Genomic DNA, 17,556 nt, shown 5'->3' on the forward strand with positions numbered 1-17,556 from the left:
AAATTCAATTGATGGCAACAAAATGGGGAAAGAAGAATATATATATATATATATACATGGTTATTGGCAACCAAAATAGTTTTTTAGTCGCTAAAAATAATTTATAAATCATTCAAAAATTTGAAATGTCTCCCTCCAAATATTTTAGTTCTTTTGCGACTAAAAATTATTTGTCGCTAAAAATGAATATTTGGCGACCAAACTTTTGGTCGCCAAAAATAAAAAATTAATTTTTGTTTTTCATTCGGCGACTAAATTATTTTAGTAGCCAAAACTACCTATACAGCGACTATAATATTTTTTAGTCGCTAAAAATAAATATTTGGCGACCAAACTTTTGATCGCTAAAGATAAAAATAAAATTTTGGTTTTTCATTCGGCGACTAAAATATTTTTTAGTCGTTGAAAATAAATATTTGGCGACCAAACTTTTTGTCGCCGAAGATAAAAAGAAATTTTTGATTTTTTATTCGGCGACAAAATAATTTTAGTAGCCAAAACTAACTATACAGCGACTAAAATATTTTTTAGTCGCTGAAAATAAATATTTGGCTATCAAACTTTTGGTCGCCAAAGTTAAAAAGAAATTTTTGGTTTTTCATTCGCCGTCAAAATAATTTTAGTAGCCAAAACTAACTATACAGCGACTAAAATATTTTTTAGTCGCTGAAAATAAATATTTGGCGACCAAACTTTTGGTCGCCAAAGATAAAAAGTCAATTTTTGTATTTCATTCAGCAACTACATAATTTTAGTAGCCAAAACTAACAATACATTGGCTAAAATATTTTTTAGTCGCTTAAAATAAATATTTGGCAACCAAACTTTTGGTCGCCGAAAATAAAAAGTTAATTTTTGTTTTTCATTCAGTGACTAAATAATTTTAGTAGCCAAAACTAACTATCCAGCGACTAAACGAATAGTTTAGTCGTCAATTGTGGGAAATTTAGCGACTAAATTTTTTTTAGTAGCCAATTGTGGCATTTTTAGCGACTAAATTTTTTTTTAGTCACCAATAATTAATATACGCTGACTAAAAAATTTTAGTAGCTAAATATTATACTTTTGCCGACTAACATAATTTTGGTCGCCAATTCCATAACTTTTGGTGACCAAAATTTTTTTAGTCGGCAAAAGTGGTCGCCAAAAGTGTTTTTTCTTGTGGTGGTTAGATAGATGTTTCACTAATTTTTTTTTCAAAATATTATTAATTAATATGCGGCGTTTGTTTTGGTGCTGTCGTGAGTGACATTTCAAATTTTAATTATTACATACAATAAGAAAAATTAGTACAATTTTAAAATTTACTTAGTATTTTTCGAGAAGAATTTGTAAAGACACCTTCATCTCTGATGAACCAAATCATATATGAGTTCGACTCCACTAATAGCATTTGTGGGGACATATTTTGAGAATGACAGCACGTGGCTAAGGTGATACCGAAGTATCAGCCGAGGTGCCACGTGGCCTGGTCATGTTGCTGAGATGATCTCGGCTAGGCCGAGGTTATCTGCGAAGATACTGGAATATGAGATAAGCAGATAAGGGACATAAGTTCCAGAACAGGGGAAGATCTCAATCTGGATAGAGATAAGGCTCAAGAAGAGTTTATCTCTATCTACATGAGGGTCTAGGATAAGCATGAAGCCTGAGTCCATTGAAGTAAGGCTTCTAAAGGGATTAGGTCATGGCTTGTTATAAAAGCAAAGCACCCTTGTGGGTTAGAGGTAGTTCTTTCTTGTGAGATTAAGCACAATTTGCTATCTTTGGCAGATATTTATTACTGACTTGATCGTCGGAGTGCCCTCGGGTGGAAGAATCGCCGCCGGATTCTTATCTTTTTGTGATAGGTTATTTGGGCTTAATCTATTCTGCCGGTGCTCTCTAGCTTAGTTCCCCGTTTGGTTGTGTGCTTGAAAATCAACATCCACAATTTGGCGCCGTTTGTGGGAACTTAACTAGAATAGATGGCCAACAATGTGTAGGAAGAAAAGATTGGGGACGACGTCCTAGGTGGGAGTGGTAAACATGCCGATCCTAGCATAGAGGAAGAAAACCATAATGGAGGAGCACGGGATCAGAATCCTAGGGAGAAGGACGTCAGCAAAGATGGAGACGCCCCGTAGAAAGCAGGCCGAGATGAGTATTACAACGAAAGCGACCTCTAGGTATGGAAGGAGAGATGCCTGAGGAGGGACGGCGAGATGAAGAGAATGGCAAACAAGTTGGCAGACCTACAATCGGTTGTTAACTTCATGATGCAAAATAACATAATGTAACCACTGTACCCATTGCAAAGACACGCCAATACCAGTGGCCAAGACTGACACCCAAAAAGGAGGGCAAAAAGCAATCCCAGCAGTCCCTCAGCAAGACAAGGAGATAGAAAGTTCACATCGGCCTTCACGGGATGCCGGGTGAGCATAGTCAGTGAGAGGTGAGTCTCACAAAACGCCTCATACCAAGGGATCTTATGTCAAAGTACATCGACACATCCAGGGGAAGGGACTTTGCTTTGATACAGTAAATGAAGAAAAATCTAAGAGGACACACTAGGACGCCAAAAGCAGCATGCCAAAAAGGCTGAAATCTATTGATAGCCAAGCTCCTGGATGAACGAATGAGGATTTGAGGGACTACTTCCAGAGGAAGCGACAAAACACCGAGGTCACATCCCCCGTTAAGCCGAGAACTCCGTTCTCAGTGGAGTTGGATAGGTTTGAGGCCCCAAAGAGGTTCCATATGCTGAGGTTCCAGATTTATGATGGTAAATCCGATCCGAACTTTCATGTCGGCTTATATCTGAACGTAATGGCTTTGTATACTGAGAATGAGCAGTTGCTGTGCAAGGTGTTCTCCTCATTTTTTGGGGAAATCGTATCGGATTGGTTCCACAAGTTGTCGAAAGGAACTATAAAGAGTTGGGAAGGTTTGGCTGAGATGTTTGTGGCCAGGTTTGTTACGAACAAATTGCAGCCATTAAGGATAGACTCCCTGATGGTTCTGAAAATTGGTGAGGGTGAAAGCCTCAAGGCATATGCTAAAAGGTATTATGAGGTGTTTAACCGAATACCGAGATGTAGCCAGAAGCTGGCGGTCGTGTCTTTTAAGAACGGCCTGGAGGATGAATGCCCTCTCCAGAAGTCACTGGCGAAAACTCTACCAAAAAGTATAGAGGAGCTTATGGCTCAGATTAAAAAATACGCCAGAGTAGAAGAGGATACATCGAGAATAAAGGCTCCAAAACAAGAGAAGAGAAACAACTCACCGAAACGAGGCCAAGGTAACACTGGTTTTAATTGACATGAGACAGGGTTGAGGGTTGCACAGGCAGTCACCAATGTGTTTCGGATCTTGGTTTACAAAGTTCTAGAAAGAATCAGGAACCAACTGTATTATAGAGCGCCGGAGAAGGTCCCTGGCGAGTTTATGGGAAGGAACCTTGGGAAGCACTGTGCCTACCATAATGAGGATGGGCACTTGACTTAGAGGTGTAGGGCTCTGAAGAGGCACTTGGAGGATCTGGTTAGACAGAGTCATCTGCGAGACCTAGTAGATAAGGCCAGAACAAGGGAAGAGCAAGTAAGACTGCCCTAGGCACTAGCGACTCCACCTCCGCCACCGCCACCAAAGCAAGCAGATGGACCTTGGGCGATCAATGTTATTCACTCGAAGGTTAATGAGAATGAGGTGCGTGGGGAGACTCAGAAAGTGAAGCACCTGTAGCATATGTATCAGGTCCAATAGAAGAAGCCTAGGACCAATGAGTACCAGGGACCAATGGTCTCTTTTACCGAGGCTGACCTGGATATGGTGCAGTATCCATACAATGGTGCCTTGGTGATAACACTGAAGATTGGGGACTGCCAGGTAAGGCGCATACTGGTTGATTAAGGCAGTTCTTGTGACATCATGTATGTTAGACGTTATAAGGAGCTTGGCCTTCACCCAGATGATCATGAACAATCCAACAGCCCAATGGTTGGATTCAACAGAACGTTGACGTGGGCTCTAGGAGCCACAAATTTGGAGGTGCAGGCAGGCACGAAGAAAGTAAGCACAGAGTTTACAGTAATTGACACTCCCTCCCTTTACAATGCTATCTTGGGAAGACCGTGGTTGCACACAATGAGGTTTGTTCCCTCAACATTGCACTAGCTGTTGTGGTTTCCAACGGGGTATAGAATTAAGGAGGTCAGAGGGGATCAGGTGCAGGCAAAGAATTACTCCATGGTAGCAATGAAATCCACCTACAACGTGTGACATGTAGAAACATTAGAAATTGAGAATGAGGACATGGAGGTCCCGGATGACGTTGGGAAAAAACTGGCCGACAAGAGTGAGGAAGCCTTGAAGAAGATTCTGGTAAAAGAAGGTGATATAGAGCGCTTCTTCCTTCTTGGCTCAAGCTTGGCCAAGGAAGAGGAGAGAGAGTTGGAGGCTTTCTTATGAGCAAACATATAAGTGTTCGCCTCAAACGAGATGTCTGGCATTGACCCTAAGGTCACTTTCCATAGGCTCAATATAGACATGTCAGCTAAGCCTGTCATTCAGTGAGCAAGAAGGCTGACATTGATTCATGTAGAGATAGTAGAGGAAGAATTAGACAAACTGTTGAAAGCCAAGGCTATTCAGGAGGTGAACTACCCAACCTGGCTGTCCAACACAGTAGTTGTGAAAAAGAAGAATAGGAAGTGGAGGGTCTGCGGGGACTTCACCAGCCTGAATAAGGCTTGTCCTAAAGACAACTTCCCTCTGCCTAAAATTGATCAGCTGGTGGATGGTACTTTAGGGCATAGGAGTATGAGCTTCCTAGATGTTTACAGGGGATACCACCATATATCAATATATCCCTCTAGCGAGGAGAAGACTGAATTTATCACTCCAAAAGGGTTGTACTGCTACAGAGTGATGTCTTTCTGGTTGAAAAATACAGGAGCAACTTACCAGAGGTTGGTGACCAAGTTGTTCAGACATCTGATTGGCAAAACAGTAGAAGTGTACATTGATGACGTGGTCATGAAGACCAAAGAACCTGGGAATCATCTGGCCAACTTGAAGGCAGTTTTTGATATCCTGAGAACATATCGGCTCTGACTTAATGCTTCGAAATGAGCATTTGGAGTCGAGTCTAGCAAGTTCCTAAGATACTTGGTTACCAGAAGGACATTGAGGCAAGCTCATATCAAATCAAGGCCATTCTTGACTTAAAGAGCCCAACGTTAGCCAAGCAGGTCCAAATTTTGACTGGCAAAACTGCAGCCTTGAATAGGTTTATTAGTCGAAGTTTTGATAAGTGTAAACCATTTTTGACTTTGTTAAAGAAGGCCAGAGATTTTTTGTGGACGGAAGAGTGCAAAGTCGCTTTAGCTAACTTGAAAAAGTACCAAACAATAGCTCAAGTTCTGTTAAATCCAGTACCTAGAGAAAAATTGTTCCTATACTTGGCGGTTTCAGAACACGCAGTAAGCGCGGTAGTAATCTAAGAGGAAGAAGGAAAACAAAAAGCGGTATATTATGTAAGTAAAACCCTAGCAAGTGTAGAAACCAGGTACCTACCCTTGGAGAAACTAGCACTAGCCTGGTGGTGGCTTCAAAAAAAAATGAATCACTACTTTCAAGCCCACAAGATTGTGGTGTTGACTAAGCATCCTTTGAAGTCTCTGTTGTAGCAAGGAGATTTGGCGGGCAGGGTAGCTAGATGGGTAGTAGTGCTAGGCCAATATGACTTGGAATTTAGGCCTAGAACAGCAATTAAGGGCCAGGTTCTGGCCGACTTTGTGGCCGAGTTCACCCTTGGTTCCATCCTATGTCGGACTCCGGTGAGCTGTGGCTTGGGATGCCCAGGGAAACATGAAGAAACCCAACTAGGGCCCAAGAACCCCATTGTTGCAAAACAGAAGAAAGAAGATAAACCAAAAGCCCTATGACATTTACTTTGGAAACTTTTTTCGCCTATTTGTTGATGGAAGTTCAAACCGTTAAGGAGCGGGGGCAGGAGTAGTGTTAGTATCGCCAGATGGGCAAATGTTAGTGCAGTCTATTCGTTTGGGGTTCAAGGCATCAAACAATGAAACAGAGTATGAGGCACTGATTGCAGGGTTGAAGTTAGCAGCAACAATGGAAGCCGATGAGGTGGTAGTCTTCTGTGACTCCCAACTCATTGTGAATCAGGCAATAGAAAAGTATGCAACCCGAGATAAAAGAATGATAGCCTATGTCAAAGAAGTTGTTAGACTGCTAGCATTGTTCTAGGATTGCTGGCTATAGCAGGTTAGCCGAGATGATAATAGCCATGTCGATGCCTTGGCTAACCTGGCTAGTGTAATGCAATCAGGGGAGGTAATGATAATAATGGTTGAATATTTGTCAGGCCCAAGTGTAGAATCACTGATCACAAAGTAAGAAGCAATGTGTGTGGAGATGGGTCCAAGTTGGATGGATGCAATAGTGATGTTCCTCAGGGATGGCAAGTTGCCAGATGATCGAAAAGAGGCACACAAGACAAGATTGAGGTCGGCTAGGTTTAGCCTAACAGCAGAAGGCCATCTCTACAGAAGGTCCGTTACTAGACCCCTTTTGAGATGTGTACATCCCTCCCAGGTTGAGGACTTCTTGTATGAAATTCATGAAAGTGTATGTGGAAGCCATGCTAAGGGTAGATCACTGGCCCATAGAGCCATATCCCGAGGGTACTAGTGGCCATACATGCAGAAAGATGTTGAAACTTATGTGAGGAAATGTGAGAAGTGTCAAAGATTTGCATCTTTGATATATCAGCCAGCAGTAGATTTGAACCTAGTGTCTAGTCCTTGGCCGGTTGCCCAGTGAGGGCATGGACCTAGTAGGGCAACTGCCTCAGGAAACTGGACAGAGAAAGTTCTTGTTAGTAGCCACAGACTACTTCATAAAGTGGGCAGAGACAGAACCCTTGGCCAAGATCAGAGATGTGGATGTAAAGAATTTCATTTGAAAGAACATAATCACCAAGTTTGGAATTTCGAGAGCCATTGTGGCAGACAATGGCACCAAATTTGATAGCAAATTGATTGAGAGCTTTTGTGCTAAATACAAAATTAAGAACTACTACTCTACTCCTGGTTTTCCCTAGAGTAATGGTCAAGCAGAAGCATCTAACAAGACCATTTTGGATGGGATCAAGAGAAGGCTGGAAGCAGCCAAGGGCAAGTGGGTGGAAGAATTGCCCAATGTTTTGTGGACATATCGGACTACGCTGAGAAGATCATTTGGAGAGTCTCCATTTGCCATGGGTTATGGCACTGAAATAGCCATCGCACTAGAAATCGACATCCTTGGAATTAGAACCCAGGGGGTGGAGAATGGATCTAATAAGGCATTCTTGGCCTGAGATCTGGACCTGTTGGAAGAAAAAATGGAGAGAGCAGCAATTCAGCTAGGGACATACTAACAACAGCTTGGTAGGGCTTACAACAAGGTCAACCCAAGAGAGTTTAAGGTTGTGACCTCGTCTTAAGGAAAGTTGTTGGTAACAAGAAGGATCCTAGGGAGGGAAAACTTTGCATAAGCTAGAAGGGGCCTTATAGAATCATCTTGGTTGCCGGCAATGGGGCATATCGGCTGGAAGACAGTGATGGCAAGGAGTTGCCCAGACCATAAAACACTTGCAATCTAAAGTTTTTTCATCATTAGTTTTTATCTTGAGATTTATGTCATGATTTTATTAGCCAAAGTTTTAATAAAATGATAGTTTGATTTTGCTTTTATGAATTTGTGCGATAAAACTAAAGTAGTCTTATGACGATATTTCTGAATAAAACATGGCGAATAATTTAGACTTATCATATGGTAGAGTTGAATTATACTTGCCATATGATAGAGTTGAACTAAGTTTGTGATTCCGAATGAAATATGACGAATAACGTAGACTTATCATATGGTAGAGTTGAATTATACTTGCCATATGATAGAGTTGAACTAAGTTTGCGATGTTTCCGAATGAAACATGACGAATAACTTAGACTTATCATATGGTAGAGTTGAATTATACTTGCCATATGATAAGGTTGAACTAAGTTTGCGATGTTTCCAAATGAAACATGACAAATAACTTAAACTTATCATATGGTAGAGTTGAATTATACTTGCCATATGATATAGTTGAACTAAGTTTTTGATGTTTCAGATTGAAACATGACGGGTGACTTGGACTTGCCACTGTGGCAGAATTGAACTAAGTTTGATCTAGTTAGATTGACAGAGAGACCAAGGTCGCAAGACTTGGTTAAATTTTGTTTGAATCAGACATCGACAGGAATTGGACTTGCTTACTTAATGTGAATACAAGTGGTATTTAAATTCACATTAAGGGGCATGAAGTAGGAATAGGCTTGACACTTGTTGAAATTTTTGAGAAAATTTACAAGTTGGAGTCAGTCGTGGTATCCAGATGAGGGGACACTCGAGTTGTCATGTCACGACCCAAACCCGCCCCTATTGGTTTAGCACCGTAACTGGCCAGTAATCCGTGGATTACCAAAGGCCTCTGAACAGATTAGCAAATAATAAGGGGCTGCGGAAGCAATAATACAAAATAGACAAGGTCCAATGAGCTGTAATAACGTACATGGGACAGAACATTTCAAAACTTATTTATATATACATAAACATGCCAGTTCAGATACACAATATTTACAAGGTATTTACAGAATGTACTTCCCAAGACCTGACTTTACAACGTATACACAAAGACTAGCATGATTACAAAAACAACCATGGCAATAGGCTTCGTTCGGAACCTCCTCAGGAGGCACAACAGTTGGCTGACAAAAAAAGAACAGAAGGCTGTCAGCTCTGGCCCTGGTCATATGCCGGCTCACCTACATACATAATATAAACTGGAGCGAAGCCCAGTGAATAATAATAGAGTAAAGGGTTTCAATGAATGAGTTCGTACAGATTCAGAAATCATAATTCAGATTTGTATCAAATTCATCATTTGTCCAGATCATATACAGACAGAAATCATAGCTCATGATTAAGTTTACGTGATACATCCATTAGCATTAACAGAACATAACAGAACAGAACGTATACACGTGAGGTTACGAATAACCAGTTCCAAAAAGGAACCTCCGGATCCGGGTAATAGAACAGAACAGAAGTTGAGCCCTCGTGACAGGGCCTCTGGTACAGGTAACAAAGTGCAGACAAAAATAAGTTCCATAAAGGAACCTCTGATACCGGGTAACAGCTAATAGATATCACATGATGCTAAGGATGTCACAAATACATAGCAGAAATTGAACAATCATTCATTGTACAAAACATATCATTTCGAAAAACAGATCTTGTTTTAACACACAGAAAATAGATACAGTTGAACATAACTTTACTAAATTATTACTCACAGTTGGCCTTGAAACAGACAGACGGAGCAGATTGATCACACGACATGCGACACATGACCTACATAACACATAACGGACACACACTTGAAACACACATTCTAATTGCACAAAAATTACGTCGATGGTTCTTAGTGTGTTTCTAACCTTAAATCCCCACTAAAGAGTCTTAAACATGGCGTAGGAATGCCTAGGATGGAATGAGGATGCAAAGATGCCTTGGAAAATATTTTTCAAAACTTGCTAAAAACAGGGGTCTTGCTCGAGCGTAGCTTCCCTTACTCGAGCGAGCTTGTCAAAACAGAGGGATCGCTTGAGCGTAGACTCCTTCGCTCGAGCGGTCTGTAAAAATGAAAAAGTACTGGTTGTTAAAATTTCACCCTTGATGCCCGCTCGATGCTCGCTCGAGCGTGAGACACAGCTCTCGCTCGAGCGTAGGTCTCTTCGCTCGAGCGTGCGTCTGCATGCACCAAAAACTTGAGAGCTTGCATTTTACGCTCGAGCCACCATCCCTTCGCTCGAGCGGAGCTCTGAACAAACGATGGTCGCTCGAGCGTGGAATCCTTCGCTCGAGCGAGGAAGCCAAATTCTGAAATTTTCAGATTTGCCTCCCAAGCTCAAACCAAGCATTCAACCCCTCAAAACTCGACCTCTTGGGCCCATTTTTTGGAAAACACTTGTAAACTCATAGTATAAGATGTTTCAAAGATATATTTGTAAAATCAAAGCCCAAGGGTGAGTCAATTGAACACAATTTCAAATAAAACTTCAAGAACATAACTTAAATGTAACATGCATGAATTCTCATGACTTCTAATGCTCCAAAACATGATCCAAAACAAGATTAAGCTCAAGAATAAGATGAATTCATGGACTATAACAAAAATGTGGACATGCATGTGGAAATTTATGAAGAACAACCCCAAAATCCAAGAATATGTGCATGCATGCATGAATTCACTCTCAAATCCAACTCTTAAAACCAATTCTAGACTTTAAACTCTAATCTTCCATGAACCATGCAAGAATTAATCTTAAATTCACAATGGAAATGGATATCTCTTACCTTATACCTTGAATTCCAAGTCTAGGAGCTCAAATTTGCAAAGCCTCTTCAATTCTCCTAGGTTCCAAGCCAATTCTCTAGATGAATTCAATCTTCTCCTAATTCTCCCTCTCTAGTCGGTTTTGGCCAAGAAAGTGGCTGAGGAAATATGCTACTAAGTGTAATAAGGTTGATCTCACATCAAGCCACTAAGTGGCATAATGGTAGATAAGTCCAACTAATGTAATTTAGCTTATTTAATCTAATTTAATCATACCAAATCAAATTTCAACTAAATTTACCATAAAATCACATTAATTCTAATTAACACAAAACACTAATCAGTTTCGGATTCGGCCGCCGATAAGGCCTTCAATTTGCAATTTAAAACATAAAACATGAACAGATCATTTTATGGCAAACAGATAAAAACACTAAGATAATGCAATACATATGCAATTTAATTCCGGATTCCTTCTAAATTACTGTTAGGCATAACTAATCATGGTTTAACATTAATCGGAGGTCGGGGTTATTACATGTTAGTTACCCGAGATCACCAACCAGGTCATTAGACTTGGAAATGTGGGAAGGGTGAAGCCTTAATAAACGACAGCAAGTACAAGTGGAGGAAGAACACTTGCAAACATGTTTGAATCAAATATTTTTACAGTGTTGGTCGAGAAAAACAGCCAAGGTTTGTATCCGAGGTAGTATTTGTCCAAGTTATTCCATCCCAAAGTGATTACATAGAATATACTTGAAAGAAGTAGAAAACTATTCTAAGTATGGAAGCATGTAAGGCATAGAAGAAAAATAGTAAAGCTTAAAACGAGCATACATTCAACACTTAGGAAAGAAGGAAGAAGGCATGCATTCATTCAAAACAAAACTTGTTCATTTACAAGGACACATCGGTCAAAAGAAAACTGAAATTGTTCAGATGACAAACTGTTACAACTATTCAAAAGTAAAAGGAAAAAGCACAAAGAAAGAAAATTTCCTGAGGTAAACTATCATGCTTCGGCTGTGGAAGGTGTTTCAGCAATCTTCTCGACAGACAGCTGGGAGGACTTCTTAGCAATCTTCTTGGCTTCAATCTCGGCGTCAATCTCGAGTAGAGTCTGGCCAAGACTCTTGCCGGCGGACTGGATCTTGACCTATTGGGGAGCCTTCTTTGAAGAAGAATGTTTGAAGACCTCATCATCTTCTTCATCTTGAGTCAAGTTTAGGGCTTGCTCATTTAGAGTAGGGACTTCGCCCCAGCGGTAGCATCCAATCCTTCGTCGGCATCCTCAACTTCGGCTTCCTTCTCTTTGGTGTCGTTGTCAGAGTCTTTGGGAGAGGGAGGGAATGGCACACTGAGATGATTAATGTCTCGGAGAGGAGAGTCCATAGGGACAGCTAGTTTGTTTAGGGCTGCAGTCCAGTTGAGGTAATAACCCCGGTTGCAGGCTTGGTTGACTTGGGCTTTGTAGGTGTCATGGATGTCGGCTTGATCTTCAGCGCAGGCTTTTTCATCAACCGCCTTGATCTCGGCCTCTTTGCTATCCAAGACCTTCTTCAGTTTTTCCTCAGCTTGAACAGTTTTGGCCTCGGCGGCTTTAGCCTCAGCTTTGGTAGCTTCGGCAGCAGCTCTAGATTCCTCACGCCGTGCTCTCAGCCTCGGTTTGTGCAGCTCTTGCAGCCTTGGCTTTGTCCATCAGGTGATTGTTGCTGGCCTCGACTTGATTGAGAGAGAAGAGGAGATTGGTTACTTCTTGAGTCTTTTTCACCAATTCCTTCCTCGTCATCTTGGTTTTAATCGCATATGAATGGGCATATTGGATGGCCTACAAGAAATGAAACAGATTAGTAAAAATTTGGCTAAGTGCTGGAAAAACTTTAAGGGATAAAGTAAAGAGATTTAGCAAGATAGAGTGATGCATCATGAGGTCGAAGTTCTCATATTCGTGAAGATTGGCCATATGATTCATGTTGACAGGAAGGAGCACAACAATCGACAGAGTGGCATCGACCTCCACGGTCTCGATTTCATTATCGCTGGTTGTCAATGGACGATCTCCTACCATGACCTCGGGCGCCCAAGTCTAATCGTGGGGAAAGCTGTTGCTACCCTCTGGGCGTTCGGACCTCGGCTTCTTTGATGGAAGGGCATCGAAAGTAGCAGCCTTAGCAGGCCTCTTCTCAACAATAGAGGCACTTTTCTCGACCTCGGCCAGTTTTGAGATTGACAAGGTGTCATCAATATCAACTTGGGTGACAGAGGCTTTTGTCTTAGCCCTCTTCACCCTTTTTGGTTTCTGCTTGGATTGGGTTTGAGATGGGAAAGAAGACTGAACAGTTACCACCTTTGGCGAGTTAGTCAGAAGATCTTCTATAACGGCTTTACTGCGGCGCATGTCGTCGACAGTGGAGGCAATAGTAACTCGAGTGCCGAAGTGAATGGCAGGCAAAACAATTAGAGGATTGGCTGGATCGTACGCTGATGGCTCAGAATCTCGGTGTTTGCGACTATGGGTTCTGCCTGCAGGCGCGTTTGGTGGGGCTCGACGTCAGCGTTGACACTGAGATGTCGGGATAAGCTGGGGGGCAGATGTGGATGGTTGTTCTACCGGGTTTGAAAAGAGGCCTGGTCTGGCCTTGTTGAGGAAGTAACTGGTGGAGTTGATGTAGATGGGGGAGTCTTGCTTCGATGGGGAACTTCGGGTAAAGCAAACTTATAGGTAGAGACATAATTAAGCAGCAAAGGGGCCTTGCACTTATTGATATCCAAACCTAGAAGCCTTTTCAGATCTAGACTAGTGAATAAGGTTTGGCGGAAATCCTTCGTTGGCTGAGGCAGGGCTGTAAAGAACAAAAGGCACAAAACATTTAGTACAGATGAAAGAGTTGACAGCTCTTAGCAGAAATAGGGTTATGGGATGACTCAGTTCTTACAATCACCATCTTTAAACACTGCTCGATGCAAAGGAAAGAGATGAAGATCATTATCGGGTGCAAACTCCCAGTTACTCGAGACAATCAAGTAATCATCTCCAGCACCCTTGTTGGAGTTTGGGAGGTCGACTATGAGTTTGTAGGTAGTGGATCTGGGCTTGAGGTAATATATGTAGTCTTTTTATGACTTAAGGCCACACATTGTGTAACAAAATTGGATGTCGGCTAGTGTAATCCTAGCCTTTTCTCGGCGTGCTAGGGCGATTATACCATTGATTACCCTATATGAATTGATGGCTAGCCCATAGGGTTGAGCTTGTAATAATGAAGGATTTTCCTAAAGAGGGTGTCTAGGGGAAATGGAAATCCACACTCAATGAATGCAACAGCGGGAAAGGGCATGGAGTCTCCATCAGGCACGATAGAGTCCTCCTCCCCAGCTAACCTCAAGTGGATGTTGGTTGGGATAGAGAATTCCCGCCTAAAGTGCTCAAGTTTTTCTGGGGTGTCTACCCTCCACCTGAACATACCCATGATGTCGGCTTAGTGAAGTTGGAGCAAGATTTCAGGAAAGAGTAACTGGTATGGGTTTAAACACCCTGGCTAAATCCTAAACAAGCACTAGAGCTAGGATTTTTGAAGATCTAAGGAAATTTTATTTCAGTTTTACCTAAGTATTTGGTTTCTAGGCAAATTCCAAACCTAAAAACTAAACACAAAAACAAAGTTGTAAGGGTGAGATCTGAAGATAAGCAAGAAATGTATATTAAAGTATATTATATAATAAAAAGTGATAAAAATAATGTTGATTTTTTTGTGCTAAGCATTTGTTAATTTATAAAGGGAGTGTGCGCTCTAATGATGAAAGTAAAGCGTGCTAGGTAAATCCACTTAAATGTATATAGGGGTTTTTAGTTTAACGTCTATAATATTAAGATTTTAGAAAATAAAAGACATATATAACATTTTCAAAATAGTGGAGATCAGTTAACATTTTCAGAAAGAAATTTTTTCTGTGAGGAGTTAAAATTTTTCTAATAATATTATTAAAAGTGCTTAACTAATAAGAAAAAATATATTAAACCGCTCCAATTACCAAAGTTATACAAGAATGTTTCACTAATTTTCTGTATACATATATATGGGTTAGGCTTATCTTTAGTCCACTTTGTGGACTCGATGATATTGTTGGGCTCGTGGAGCCTACTAGGAGTTCTGTTTCGATGATCCGAATTATTTAATGTGTAAATTTCGTCGAATACTTTATGTTTGTATCTTGATTAAAAAATACGTATTCCAATTAAATTGACATATGAAAATTAAGAAGTCATATATAAATATCATAGCCACCACCATTGCAGTTTTGCGAGATACCAACACAAAATGCATACTCCTAATCAAAGATTGTAAGCAAAATAAAAATGAACCGAGTCAAAAAAATAAAAAATGAAACAATAAAGTCCCCTTAGCCCAAGATATGTTAATTAACAACTCATGCTTCAATTCTTTTATATGAAACCTAAAATCATGGAGAAATGTCAAATAATAATATTATTAATGGATTTTAACTAATAAGAAAAAAAAATTAGACTAGACCCCTCCTAGTATCAAAAATTATAGATGAATGTTTTACTAATTTCTCTCTCTATATATATAAAATTTTATGATTATAATCTTTGTAGAATCAGCAGTACCAATTGGATGATTAAAAAAATGAAAAAAATTATATGGTACAACGCTGATTAAAAAAAGTATATGGCACAACAATATCATAAAATGATAAATATAATATGATTATCATAATATTATTGTTCCATAAAATGATAAATAAAATATAATCATCATAATATAATTGTTGATGCATATATCTATCAGTTACAGTAGTATTCTTGTACTCATGTTTTTACATCATTAAAACAAAAAAAAATCTTTCATTTGTTGATAAAAATTTTTTTAAAAAGAAGACGAATATAATGCATTGTTTTTTACTATAGAAACGCAAAGAATTGCATATGTTACACGTGAGAATCAAACACTAGAGAAGGTATTAAGTGTTCTTGGAGGAAGAAGAAAAGATTATTGATGTAAAAGAAGTTCAATAAATCCAACTAAATTTACATCAAAAAAGAAAAGAAAAAAAAAAGACAATGAAGTTATAAACTGTATCATGATTAAGAAATATGCATTCCAATTAGATTGACACATGAAAGCTAAGAAATCATATATAAATACCATAGCCACCACCATATATCAACAAGATACAAACACCCAATCAAAGATCGTAAGCGAAATAAAACTGACCGAGTCAAAAAAAAAAAAAAAAAAAAAAATCAAGTCTCCTTAGCCCAAGAAATGTTAATTATATGAAACATAAAATCATGGAAAAAAAATCAGATAATATTATAATTGAGGGATCTTGATTAATAAGAAACAAAATATATTAAACTCCTACTACTACTAAAAATTATAGATGAATGTTTAACTAATTTTTCTATATACGTGTATGTATATATATATTTGATGATTATAATCTCTGTACAATCAACAGTGGCAATTGGATGATTAAAAAAAAGGAAAAGTACACGATACAATGCCGATAAAAAAAAACACAAGCCGTAATGATAGAGATTTTCATAAAACACAATCTTACAACTTCTAAAATGATTTAAACTATTCATGTCACTGTCAGACATAGAAAAAAAAAATTGAAGTACATCAATGTCAATACATCAGTAAGGATCGTGGGGGTCTTCCTTTGTGGGGTCCCAAATATTTTTCAAAGTTATAAGGTACAACAATACCATAAAATGATAAATATAATATAGGTTTCGTTTGGCATACAAACCTTAGGCTAAAATAGTTACAAAAAGACAAAATAGGTTAAAAAGTCAATAAAATAAAATCCAAATCATAATCATTTCATTTTTTCTCTCACAAAAGTAAAAAAAAAAATCAAAAAACTTATCCCAAACGAAGCTAAAATAGCCAAATAACCAAAAAATCAACTCACATTCCAAACGAAGGCAAAATATAATTATTATGATATTATTGTGATACTCATATCTATCACTTACAGTAGTATTCTTGTACTCATGATTTTACATCATTAAAACAAAAAAATCTTTTATTTGTTGATAAATTTTTTTAAAAAAAGAAGACGAATATATTGCACTGTTTTTTACTAAATAGATACGCAAAGAATTGCATATGTTACACGTGAGAATCAAACACTAGAGAAGGTATTGAGTGTTCTTGGAGGAAGAAGAAAAGATTATTGATGTAAAAGAAGTTCAATAAATCCAACTCAATTTACATTAAAAAAAAAAAAAGACAACGATGTTATAAACTGTATCATGATTAAGAAATATGCATTCTAATTAGATTGATACATGAAAGTTACGAAATCATATATAAATACCATACCCACCACCATTATGGTTTGGCGAGATACCAACAAGATACAAACACTCAATCAAAGATCGTAAGAGAAATAAAACTGAACCGGGTCAAAAAAAAATAAAAAATAAAAAAAGTCCCCTTAGCCCAAGAAATATTAATTAACAACTCATATTTCAATTATTCTATATGAAACGTAAAATTATAGAAAAATATTAGATAATGATATTATTGAGGGATCCTAATTAATGAGAAAAAACATATTAAACTCCTACTATTATTAAAAATTATAGAAGAATGTTTTACTAATTTTTCTCTCTTTATTTTTATATATATATATATATATATATTTATGATTATAATCTTTGCAGAGTCAACAGTGGCAACTGGATGATTAAAAAAAAGGAAGAAAAGTACACGGTACAATGCTGATAAAAAAATTACAAGGTACAACAATACCATAAAATGATAAATATAATATAATAAAATTATCATAATATTATTGTTGATATGTATATTCAGTAATGATAGAGACCTCCACAAAATACAACTTCCACAACCTCTAAAATGATCTAAATTATTCATGTCACTGTCAGACACAACCCCTTCAAAAATTCAAACATATTAATGATCAATACATTAGTGAAGGTCGTGAGGGTCCTTTGTGGGGTCCAAATATTTTCATATGTATATCTATCAGTTACCGTAGTATTCTTGTACTCATGTTTTTACATCATTAAAACAAAAAAATCTTTTATTTGTTGATAAAAAAAATTTTTAAAAAGAAGA

The sequence above is a fragment of the Camellia sinensis genome, chromosome 14 (genome assembly GCF_055761805.1).
Source record: "Camellia sinensis isolate YWXY chromosome 14, ASM5576180v1, whole genome shotgun sequence".
In the NCBI taxonomy this organism is placed as follows: Eukaryota; Viridiplantae; Streptophyta; class Magnoliopsida; order Ericales; family Theaceae; genus Camellia; species Camellia sinensis.